General features: G+C 46.3%; 1 long non-coding RNA gene and 1 pseudogene across 1 annotated transcript; both read right to left on the bottom strand.

The window, feature by feature from the left end:
- Positions 1-425: 425 nt before the first annotated feature.
- LOC100822757 lies at positions 426-5,515 on the bottom strand (annotated as a pseudogene).
- A 444-nt stretch (positions 5,516-5,959) lies between these two features.
- LOC104583614 lies at positions 5,960-7,788 on the bottom strand. The gene is made up of 2 exons (XR_731466.3): positions 7,195-7,788; positions 5,960-6,802 (listed from the first exon to the last, which is right to left on the bottom strand). It is a non-coding gene; the product is annotated as an uncharacterized LOC104583614 (long non-coding RNA).
- Positions 7,789-13,096: the final 5,308 nt, after the last annotated feature.

The following is a 13,096-nucleotide window of genomic DNA, read 5'->3' as shown; positions in this document are numbered from 1 at the left end:
CTCTTGTGCAATCTACTGGATATGGCTGCATGAGTATGTTCAACCAGTATGGATAACGCGCAATAAGCTATATCTGAATGCACGAGTAATTGGTGACCTATAGTAATCTGACTTTAGAATGATGTAGACAATTTAGATGCCTTTAAATAATCAAATTTGTGTGCATCAATTGATATAGACACCGAGGATTTAACCTCCTTTTAAAAAATGGATTCATATTGATCAAAAGTATTTTCTTGTGGTTGATTTTGTAACTATCAATAAGCTATTGAAATTACACCGAACTTTTGCAATCGAGGGAGCACTATTGCGCGCACTTGTCGATCTTAGTAAATAGATTTGGTGTTAATTCCACGACGTAATGAGACACGTAGAGGAGTAATAGATTACATGACATGATTGATGTTGAAGGAGAAAAAAATGTGTCAGAGAGGATGGCCGGAGAGCCACCTGGCGACCATGTCCAAGCACTCCTTGGGCTTGGACTCTGGAGCAGTGACCACCGCCCTGTTCAAACAAACAAACAAACACATTACTAACCAATAGTGACCGACAGTTAATGCAACCATTGTTGCCCTATTTGAATTGAATGTATTTTTTGTGGGAACTTTATTTTTTAGTCAAATTTGAGCCAAATATCACGACTTCATCAGGAAATACCCTCTTCCAAATAAGGCTTCAGTGTTCATCATGGCAAGCAAACAGACAACAATCAAGGGACATTCGTACCTTGACTGTTGCAAAGGTCAGGTTATTAGAATACGTCCTCGTAAACCTGCACGCTGTTGGGTTTGGCCAAATATCAATCACAGAAAGACGCACACGAGTATCACCAAATTATGGCCAAATCACCCGTCTTTCTTTATTTCTTATCTTAATGTCTCTTACAAGATTGTTTCAAACCAGCCGAATACACATGTATATATATATACACGCACATACATAGCTAGTTGAATCAAGTCCTACTCGGACTACAAAACTCACGTGTACATGGACACAACTCCTAATCCTAAACTCATAAGGACTTGGACTGCTACTAAATCACGGCAGGGAAAGATTATTTCCAACAATCTCCCCCTAACCTTGACTTCGTCTTCCGTGCTCCCCCTGATCTTGACGCTCTACAGCTTCACGACTTGTCGACTCAGCTCAACGCATGGTCTTGACTCCCAGCCACGCTAACCCTGTGCACACACCGTACACTCCTAGCGTAATACGTGCGAGCTAAACCCATAACTTCACGTAGAGACATGTCCTTATTGAAGAGACTCACCTTCACTGGTACACCGCCTCACTATACACTTGAGTTTCCGTCTTCTCGTCGAGACACACAGATGACACCCACCACCTTGTCTGCACGCACGTATTCGCCCTCAGTGATACACCTCATCGGACAGCCCTTCGACCGTGACGCACTTCCACTGCAACATAGTCTCACACAGACGAGCACTTGGACACAACCACGACTTATAGACGCTGACATGGACGTACATACGCAACTTGACCCGATGTCGAGTACTTTCCGACGATCAGGATGATCTCCCGTTACCAGGAGATCGGTCCACTGCGACGATAGTCCTATCTGATCTGCTGAACGTCGCTCCACTGCACAGCCACCGATTGCCTGATTTCCAATCCGCTGAACACTGCTCCGCACACAGCCACCGATTACCGATCCGATCCACAGACGCTGCTCCGCCACCTTTGCCTGCTCTGATCTGCGGACGCCGTTCCGCCACCGTTGCCCGTCCCGAAGCGCTAGCACATCGCCTCCCCGGGGCAAGCGCGTCTTCAAATCTTTGACCTCGCTCTGATACCAAATGTTGGATTTGCCCAAAGATCAATCACATGAAGACGCACACGAGTATCACCAAATTATGGCCAAAGCACCTGTCGTGACTTTTTTTATTTCTTATCTCAATATATCTTACAAGTTTGTTTCAAACCAGCTGCATACACATGTATATATATACACGCACATACATAGCTAGCTGAATTAAGTCCTACTCGGACTACAAAACTCACGTGTACACAGACACAACTCGTGATCCTAAACTCATAAGGACTTGGACTGTTACTAACTCACGGCAGGGAAAGATTATTTCCAACACACACGGTACAAATTTCAGGGGTTAGAAGTTTTCCCAAGCTGATAAAGAAATGAATGTTTGTTGCAGGTAGGCTGAAACAAGATTACATACCCTGCGACTTGAACGTTGACGTACCATGGCCTCCACTAGTCCACGATAGAGAAGCCGAGAGAGCGGATCCATGTCTGGGTGCCGATGAAGGGCACAATCATGTCGTGATCGTCGCTGTAAATCAGACTCCGGTAGCCTCTGCTGGTGAGGCTCCGATGATACTCCACGCTGCTCCGCATTTCCTTGGTGTATGGCATGCCGAAGTTGCATCTCAACCACAAAGGAACCGTTCCCTTGTGGACACCCAAAGCTGCTCTTACCGCGCCGTTGTTTGCCCATATGCCGGACAAGCTATATCCTTCACCCTGCAGCAAATAACATTAGGTAGTATTACTCCGTCAAGAAAAACATTAGGTGAGATTAACTACCATTCGTCAGACAGCATGCTAATTAATTGAAGTTCTTTTTGGTTACTAACTCTACACTCTGAAGAAATCTCAGACAGGTTAAGATCTGCACTGCTGTACTCAAGCGTCATCCTGCTGCTGCTGCTGCTGCTGTCTGAATTTCCCTTGTATGAAGAAGAACATTTGGGTTCTAGGATGTGTTGTGTGTTTATGTCCTTCAAACACTACACTTTGGAGAAAAGAAACATCATAAACGGTTGAGATGTGCTTCAGAAATAAGTCATCCTGCTGCTGATTCTGGTAGATGTTGCTGCTGATACTATCATAAATTGTACTAGTACCTTATTTATGGCATCATGACAATTTTCGCATTGCACACTTCGGGTGATACCGGTGGTGTCCGAACTGCAGCTTTCCTTGTACATCTGAAATTAAGCACACAGAATTGGCATTAATCATACTGTATATCAGAAGAACCAAGAACATTAATTACCGATGGAGATTATGCATTTCCCTTGCTTGATGTACCACCTCATATTGTTCGTCAGATATGTGACCCATCCCGTGGGCGTATGGAACTTTAGATGGCACATCGAACTTTCGATCTGTTAATGGGTTGCCTATCACATAACCCTGAACCACCAACTTTAGAACATCAGCAACTACTGTACTACGTATTTAACTATATAAGAGTCTTGAAAGTAACACCAAGACAACCAACATTAATTATACCAAGAGAGAAATAAAATGAAGGTTATCTGACCTTGAGATTAAGAATTGGCTGTCGCCCATTTCTATACCTGCAACAGACGCATGGAATAGGTAAACGATGTTTAGATTATCAAGTCAATAGTTGGAGGGTTTTTTTTTGAGACAAGAGTATTTTTCGTTTTGCCAATTTTATTGAAGTGTCCTAATGGCCTGGCATTTATTTTCTTTTCCAACTGTCAAGACGAGACACTAGTAGTCCCTCACCCCATCCTAAACGGTATGAATACTAACGTGCCATGGTTTTGGTCTCAGAACTGCCATGCACATCAGGCATCACAAGTTAGCTCCCGAGTCAATTTGTTTCCGCAAACAAAAAACTAAGTTAGTGTAGCAACTCCAGGACCAAAACCATGATATATCAACACTAATAGCATTCACATGTGGTGAGGAACCATTGGTTTCCCATTTCGACAGTCGAGAAACCATTGGTTTCCAATTTCGAAGGTTGAGGAACGAAAAGTATATGAAAAATGTTAAGGGCCCATTTGTGTAAATATTGATAAGTGGGGGGATGAAAACTGCACTTTTCTCTCTCTTTTTTAGCAGAGTTTAGAGGAAGAAGCATCAATTATTGCATGACCGTGCGAATTTGCCAATGGAAAGGACGAAGAAAAAGGAAGTTACCCCTAGCAATTTGAAAGGCCAGTGGTGGCACGATAAATGCCCGAATATGAATCTCCGACAATGTAAAGTGGATGGATGATACATGAAGTTTGGATGTTGCTCAAACCACTGCAATGAAAAAAAAAGGAAATCTCAGCTGTAGAACATCGTAAGAGTTCAGAATTACGTGGCATATCATATCACGACTAGCTAGCTAGAAGTAGCTGTGAGCATAGGCGGAGACAATCTCCCTTGGGATTGCAACGATTTTTCTCCATTTAGTTCTTTCCAAAATGCTTTGGTGGCTGCCTTTCTCTCTCTCATGGCTATGACAAAAGCTGCCGTGTGTTACTTTTATTTGAATCCTTTGCGATTTGGAGATAGCCTGGTGTTCTGATTCACTCTAAGATTTCGAAAACCATTCCTCTTATATTTGGGCCGGGCCTATGCTCTGACCACTCTTTACAGAACGGTCTGGCCCGTGAGGTGCTGGGCCAGGCTCACTCTAGCGACCTCGCCAGCCGCACCACTCTAGCGCACCCGCCTACGGACCTGTGGTACTTTTATGAAATTATTTTTTATTCCAAGTCCTGGCCAGTAGCACTATGAAGACGCTGATTCTTTGCTCTGCCTGTGACCCACCGTTGAAGGACTATTTTGAGCTAATGAATTTACATTAACCAGTGGACATTTCATGTACTTCTATTATCCAGTGGACATTTCAACGCGTGCCTTCTATTATCAAGTGGACATTCAACGCGTGCACTTCTATTGTCCCGTAGACATTTCAATGCATGCAACTTCTATTATCCAGTGGACATTTCAATGCGTGAACTTCTATTATCCAGTGAATATTAACCAGTGCACATCTCCATGTCCTCTTACTTTAGGCTCTGTTTGGACACAAAGTTTTTTTAGCCAGTGCACATCTAGTCTCTTCCCAGCTGCACGCCTAACATGCATGACAAGCGAGCTTTGCTCCCGACCAATCGACTCGGTACCTCAGTGAAAATGCACCCGGTACCCCCGGTTAAATACTCCGGTACCCCGACACATGTCAAATCTCAACAAAAATCTTTGGTACATCAAATTAATCTTTGGTATGGAGTACATCAAATTCATCTAATCGGTAATTCAATAAATATGTGCTTGGTACACCTAGATTGAAAATTCAACAAAAATCTTTGGTACATCAAATTCATCTAATCGGTAATCATGTGTCGACAAAAAAAATCAGTACCCCAAATTCATAAAATCGGTACCTCAATAAAATAAGTACTCGGTATCTAGGATGAAAATACTCGGTACATATAAAATTATGAATCCAAAATGTGCTCGGTACCTAGGACTGAAAAGACTCGTACGAATAAAATCGTTAATCTTGTGTTTCGATACAAGTATAATATCGGAAATAAATCTTCAGTACCCCGAGTTCATCGAATCGGCGCCTCAATAAAAATGTGCTCGGTACCCGAATTCATCGAATCGGTGCCTCAATAAAAATGTGCTCGATACCCATGGGTGCTAGACTCGGTGCCTCGTCGAATGTATTCGGTACCCAGGGATGCTAGGCAATACCCTAAGGCTGCTCATAGTGGGAGTAACTTAGATAGTAACATAAGATGCCAACTAAACATTTTGGTGACATGGCATGATATTAAATGAAGAAAAAAAGAGAGGTGATAACTAGATATGTTACCATAACATCACACAAATCAAAACAAGACGAGTCGACAATCTAATAAATGAAACAATGCATGACACCACATATATGTTACTACCCACTATGAAAGTGGTAACTTAGACTACTAACATATACATGCTACTACTCTATGTTACTTCCCACCGTGACCAGCCTAATCAGCGTGCGTCTTCTTAAATTTGTGTACTGAATAAAAATCTTGAGCGCCCAGGTCTAAATAATTCGTTTCTACTAAGAACGATGCAAATCTTTATCACGCGGACACAGCTTTCCTTGTGCTACACCGAAATCTGAGTACACATGTCAAATTTTCAAAGAAACAAACATTTGCTGTGTGAGTGTTTCAGGCATGTAGTATTCAGCATCGTGCCTCACATTCATTCTTTTTTTTAGTTACAATCACATTGATTCCGGTATAGCAGTAATATGTACAAAGATAGCAAAACAACAGCTCTAGCTTGCTTTATTCAACAAAACATCAGGCTTCAGGCTTAAGCAAACCGGATGTTCATCAAACGCCTAACAGGCTTGAGGCTTCAGCAAAACAACAGGTTCATCAAACGTCTAGCAGGCTTCAGGCTTCAGCAAACAGCAGATTCATCAGAGGCCCAACAGGTTTCAGCAAACAGCAGGGGTTGGGCAAACGGAAGGTCTTCAGGAAAACAAGCCTTTAACATCCATTATCAAAACAACGGAAAGTAAAACGCCAAGCAGAACAGAGAAAACAAGCCATTAAGCATCCATCCTTGCAGGCATCAACCATCCTCGATCACAACCCGCCTAACTGGCCCAGCATAACCCTTAAATGCAAGTTAAATAAAAACAACCAATTAAGAGCAACAGCTAGCAACGATGGGCTCAGCTGGCAATTAAGAGACTAAAATTTGGGGTTTCTTTCAGTATCCTTACAGATCAACTCAAGCATTTCTACAAAACAGAGAAAATGGATTTGAGTAACTTAGCTCCAGAGTCCAGACTGCTGTAAGGAGAAACAAAAGAAACAGGCAAGAACTAGAAACCAATTTTTCAGTAACTACCCACTCAAATACTTTCAAACAGCAACACGGCTGCAGCTTGTCCTGCCAACTGCCATCCGCCGCCGCTGCATTCCGGCCAAGCGGCCAGCCATACCTGCGGCTTTTCTGCCGCCGGACGCTGGTACCGCAATTTCCGGGAACCTGAGAGTTTAGAGCAAGAGCAATGTGAGGAGAGGCTAAATAAAAAGCTCGCACCGGATCTAGAAAATCAAATTGTGATGCAGTGTATAGGATTCCTTAGACTCAACTTTTGGACCCACTTGTGGTATCTTTTCAGCGTGCTCCTCTGTACAGAGAGGAAGGGAGGGAGAGGAATGAGGTGTTCAGCATTGGACCTACAAAGTCAAACTATGCTAGCACCGGTTCTTGAATTTGAGTCGAGTCTAACAAATTTTTCTTAGCTCTGCATGCTGCAATGGCAAAGACCCGGGCCTAACTTTTCTTAGAACCTTCTTAGCTATAGGTTTTGACCAACACTGTGCTTGCTCTAATCAGCCCAAAGGACCGCAGGAGACCAGGTAGCAAACTCGTACCTCGAACCCACGATATGCCCCCAAAACCTGAGATTTCCCCTCTCTGGTGTGATGCTCGGCGTGGATCCAGATCACGGACTCCGGTAACTTGAAGCCGGAGACGACTTCGGCCTGAAATCACCACGGGTGCTCCGTGGATGCCGATGTCCTGCAAGGCACCTCAGATCTCGGCCGGCGGCAGATGCGCCCGGATTTGGGACGACGCCTCCGCACCCGCAGAGACAGTGGTGTGCCATGGCGGGTAAGCTACCGCCTGCCCGCCGGCCGCCTTTTGCTGCAGCTACTTGCCGCCGTCACCACCGCCGGCCCGCTCGTCCGCGCCCACTCAGACGTTGTCGAGCCGCTGCCCATCTCCGCACACACTTTATCTCCGCCTGAAGGTTGACGGCGCGTGGCCCCTCCACCGTCCAACCTCGACGGCTCTCTCCGCGGCTCGTCCACCGCTGTCGGCGCGCGCGACCCGTCTGCGTCTGTGGGTGGGACGGGACGGGGGGTGAATGGGTGGGTGGTGTGTGCGAGGTGTAGCCGCCGGCCAGGACAAATAAGCCGGGCAACGATAACACGCTATGCCATAGGAAGTAGGCCTGGAGTGCTCTGGACGCGGTGGGGCAGGAGGCAGAGTCAGCTTTATCGTTGACTAAATGAGCGAGAAATCGGTTGTAAAATAAGAGGAGAGAGAAAATGTTCAGAGCGTCCGAATCACGAGGCATCCACGAACGGTGGAGGAGTCAGTCACCGGAAGGTTGGACGTACTAGCACTTTTGCCTCTCTATATATAGGCAAAAAAAACCCATATAAGCACTAAAACACGAGTTGCATGTACAAAACAATTAGCAAGTTTCATGTAGGGAGAAGAGAAGGATCTATTGATGAACTAGCCTTTGTCGAGGAATCTGGTCTGTACACCAGCTTTGGCAGACCATCTTCCACGTAGGAAGATGGAGATTCAAAACTGAGAGGTCAACAAAGCAGCTATTAATGTTACTTTAAGGTAATATATGCATGATAAACGTACCTATTTCAGAAAACCACACCTTTTCTTTTAGTAAAACCACATTTTTCGCATCAAGTGTCTCACAGGACCACAATTATGACTAATTGCGGAATAACAACTTTTGGAGAAGGGCTTCTCAGAAAACCCTAATCTGACCGACTAAGTAATTTGATACGATTTCTAATAGATGTACCCCGATATCACGTGCCAGGTGTCAACCCTGGCCTGTTTCATTTGCCACGTAGGCTTTTTGACACGACATTGAAAGCCTGATGGCGTGTCAAATGGCTTAATATGCTAGATTAGAGTATTCTGAGAAGGTTTGGCCCAAAGTTGTTTTTCCTTGAGACAATTGGTCATAACTGTAACCGCGGTTCCGTGAGAAAGTTTTATTTTTACAGCAGTTCCGTGAGAAAGTTGACACAAAAAATGTTGTTTTATGAAATTTACTCACATACGTATGGAGAATGCTTGATAGCTACATAGATACCTATCTCGTAGACAAGGCCGTGGAAGGCAGAGCATCCCGGACCGCCTGTGAGCCAGAGCAAAACCGGATCCTCCGCCGGGTTCCTCTCCGACTCAGCAAAGTAGTAAAAGAGATGGCTGTTGTCGACCTCCACATACCCTGTTTGGAGGGAGAAGGGAAGAGATCCATTGAAGCCAGGGAGATGCTTCACCACCGTCTCCTTCTTTCTAGTCCCACTGGCAGTGATCTGCACGGCGGCGATGACGAGAAACAGGAAGAAAAAGAAGAAACCATGCCTACTTTTCATGTTTCCTTTGCTTGCTCGTTGTATTGAAGAGGCCAGGAATGCAATGCGGCTAGGGAAGGGAATGCGCCTTTGGTGCTTTGACCTCGATCGACACCTTAATTGATATCCTTAAGTAGTACGATAAAGAGAGTTCATTTCTGTTACCGGAGAACCAGATCTACATACAGAAGCCAGCAGCTAGGTAGGCTGTCTTCTGACTTCCGAGGCAATAAAAGTACAGTATATACGTATAGGGCTACACCGAAAGCAGTTCATGTTACTCAGTGGGTGTCTCGGTTTTAATGATCGCATGCATGTAGAATCTAGATTCAAATTTAATGGACTTTCTTGTGCGCAGTCACATGCACAGTAGAATCTTTTCCCAGTTGTTAGTATAATTTTTCCTGTGTTGTATCTTAGTCTGTTGTTGTGTTACTTTGGTTCAAGCATACTGATATATGGACGACCTTTGGTGTTTGGCTTACACTATTGCGACACTTGGGCTTTAAAGCAGTACTATTTTAGAAATGATCTGCATCTAACTGCCAGCATGCAGCTTGAGTAACTAAAGATTCCTATTACTAATTGAAAAATATTGCTTGATTGGTCCATGAAACAATAGGACGAATAGGTGCCTGCTGGAGAAGATCAATTCAGTAATCAGAATCTACAAACAAAATCCAAGGAGTTAATTAGTGATAGAACGTGTGCCGGCTGCCTCCATCGCTGGCTTGCGGCGAGTGGCACAACCACGATGCCTTCACAGCTTCGTGATGGCACCCTTTCCTCCCGGCATCAAGCCGCCACGCAGAACGCGCCCCTGCATCAGCTGCAACACACAGCGCCTGAAGGAAGGAGAACGTCTACCATCCACGCATCTACATCGACACGTCCAGAGCTGGTCGGTGCCTGCGGGCTGCGGCTGAGGCATCATGGCGGCACGAAGGTCGGCACCTTCTGCGGGTGGGTCAGGGCGAAGTCGGGAGGCGGCTGGGGCATCATGGCGGCGGCGCGAGCAGGGCTTCAGGCGAACTCTAGGATCGGGCGTGTGGGGGAGACGAACCGAAGGCCACGAGAGAAAAATGCAGCGAGATATAGAGAACTTGGGCTAGGTGGGCTTTGCAGAACGTGCGCTAGCTGGGCTCTTTATGCAGGCTTTAGGCTGCAAAAGTGTTATATAATCTCTCATATATATATAACCAGTAGCGGGTGTGCCCTACTACGGAACCCGATGGCTGGAATCAGCTGCAAAGGGGTGCGTAGCTGGTTGGCGAAGGCTGGAAAGGTCGGGACGCTTAGGCCGCTGGGGGATGCGCACTACCGGAAAACCGGCTGTTGCCGGCGGTAAGGGCTTTTGCCGGCGGTTTCTATCGGGCCGCCGGCAAAGAGGCCCTATGCCGTGGGCCGGCCCACGGCATAGGGTCGGCCGCCGGCAAATATTCCGAAAAGCCGTCGGCAAAGGGGGCCCGCCGGCAAAGAGACCCTGCACGTGGGCCCGCTTGCGAGGTTAACGGCGGGCGAAACGGCCGGCGGTGGAAGAAAAAAAAACTATCTTTGCCGGCGGCCATAAAAAAAAAGCAGCCGGCAAAGAGATTCGTTTTTCCTGCGACAATCCGTTCAAATTATGACGCGCACGCACGAATTAAAAGAAAAGAAAATAACCCTTTGCCGGCGGCCCCGAGAAAAGGCCGCCGGCAAAGGCCATTTTTTTCCCCCAAATGTCCCCCTTTCGAATCGAACCGGAAGAAAAAAAAGAAATTAACCCTTTGCCGGCAGCCCCGAAAAATAGCCGCCAGCAAAGGTGGCTTTGCCGAAGGCCCACATAATAGCCGCCGGCAAAAGCTTTTTTTTTCCTTTTTTGTTTGATTGTGATGTAAATCAACCATATTGTAAACACATAGAGCAATATATATTGTTGTTTAAATTGAACCCAATTTGCACTTATAAAATAAAGAAAACTAATTACTCATTGCCGGCGGCCGTGAGTTAATTGGTTACGATCGGTTCATCGATGCATGAAATGACGAAACATTAAATGGTTTCCTGGCTTTCCCCTTGTGCATGGTGTGCCATGTATATGTAAATGAAGGGTGTGTTAATGGTAAAATCAAATCGATAGCCCTGATGTGACACTTCCTTTGCAAACAATACTAACGAATGGGCATGAATGTTCCACACTTGAGGGGAAAAGTCTCACTTCAGACCGACAGGACATAATTTAGTCGGTCCATGGGGTAGATGTTTGCTTTTTCATGTTGACATGTCATAATACAACACTATGATATAGTAAAGTGACATGAAAATCCAAGTTTTGGTGAAAAGCTAGTAACAAAACACTAAGAAACATTCAAACCCAAGCCCTAGAGTGAGGAAAACACGTAATTCGGACCGAGGGAGAAGAATTCTGTGAGGGCTTGGGGAGATTCAGGAGGAGGTGAGGGAGATGGAGATGGAGGCGGGGGACTTTGGTGAGGACGAGATGCAGGATCACTCTGTTGGTACCTCCGCGGGAGCCTCGGTGGGGGCTGCCTCCAGCTCTGGTACAGACAAAGTGTACCGGCATGGTCCTACTCGTCTCCCCACCAAGCGGCCCTCTTGTGAAGCTGAGAAGCCGGTCATTCGTCCAACAGCCAAGATGTACCTTTCTTGATCCTAGAATTCAGTTTACATCAAATTGTTGTTTCATTTATTAACTGCAATTGACTTGTCTTATCCTTGTGCAGGGGCTGGGTGGTTGTTGCACCCAGGTGTTTTACAATGCAACCCAAGGCTGTGCTTGGGGTCCTCCTCAAGGAACACTTCCCTGGCATGGTTCTTCTTGAAGGAAAGGAGGAGCCAAAGGTAGCCCGGAGATGGGCACAGTACGTGGCCCAACCGGACTTTCAAGATAGAGAGAATGTGGTGTATGCGAACAAAGCCGAGCGGGTGAAGGGCGAATTTTGGGTAAGTCGCCTTCGCACAATGCATACATTAGTCAAAACAATTGTAATGCAAAATATATAACTCATCAATGGATCCGTTTTGTCTAATTGCAACGGTTCTTCAAGCTGGCGGAAGGCATTGATGATGCAACAACTGCACGACACTTCGAGGCAAGTGTGAAGAAGGCATTGTCCGAGATGTTCTATGACGCGCGTGTCTACGCCGTGAGGAAGTACTATGCCGAAGTGAAGAAACAGAGATTGGACAAGGCACAATGTATCGTGACGCATCTCGAGCACGAACAATACATGCAGGTAAAGTAAAATAAAGTGCATTTCCTTGCTTAATAAGGGCTAACGCTTAACTTCTTTGTGTTTGGGCTTGTACTTGTTCATTTAGGTTCCTCCGCACTGGTGCATCTCGCACTTAAATGCCTGGAAGGCGCTGGTGGACTCCTGGTGCAGCCCGGAGTACGTGGAGACTCACGGGCTCCTTAGGGAGAGGAGGTTGGCGAACCCAAGCAGAATGCACCATCAAGAGAGCGTGAACCTGCAGGGCTACATCAACAACTATGTATGTATTTTTCTCCCAAAAAGATCTTCATATGCGAGCCTCACCCCTACCTATCTTGTTGTTGCTTGTTGTTTTAGGCGAAGGCTCATCCGGATAAAGAACGCCTCACCAGTTTCATGGCCGTTGACTGCGCCCTCAGGGGAAAGGCGAGCATCGTGTCGGAGTACAGTGCGAACTCCCCGCTCGAAGCCTACGCCACCCCGGCTGACCATGCCAAGGTCACAGGCTACGCGGAGGTGTTTGAGGAGGTGCACGGCCCCGGGGCTGATCCTAGCCAGCACGACTTGGATGTGGAAGTGGTCGTGAGGGCAGGAGGAGGCATGAAGCACGGTAGGCTGGTCTTCGGGAACGGAACCATTGATCCGAGCACCATTCCCAGCCTACCTCACCTGAAGGCTACTTCCACTAGCTCGAGTGCTAGTATACACAGTCGTCCAGGTTCACGGCAGTTCTCACAGCAGGTTAGTTGTTCTTCATTCACCATCTCGTGTCTTTTCACATTTCATTGTAACGACAATGAACTTGTAATGGCATTGCAGGAGGTGGAGGGTATGGTGGCGGCTCAGGTGCAGGCTCAGATGGAGGCTCAGAGGCAGGCTCAGGATGCTCAGATCCAGGCTCAGGTGGCGACTCAGGTCCAGGCTCAGATGCAGGCTCA

This window comes from Brachypodium distachyon, chromosome 3 (assembly GCF_000005505.3).
Source record: "Brachypodium distachyon strain Bd21 chromosome 3, Brachypodium_distachyon_v3.0, whole genome shotgun sequence".
In the NCBI taxonomy this organism is placed as follows: Eukaryota; Viridiplantae; Streptophyta; class Magnoliopsida; order Poales; family Poaceae; genus Brachypodium; species Brachypodium distachyon.
Note: the sequence above shows the minus strand (reverse complement) of the source record. Positions and strands in the feature narration are given on the sequence as shown.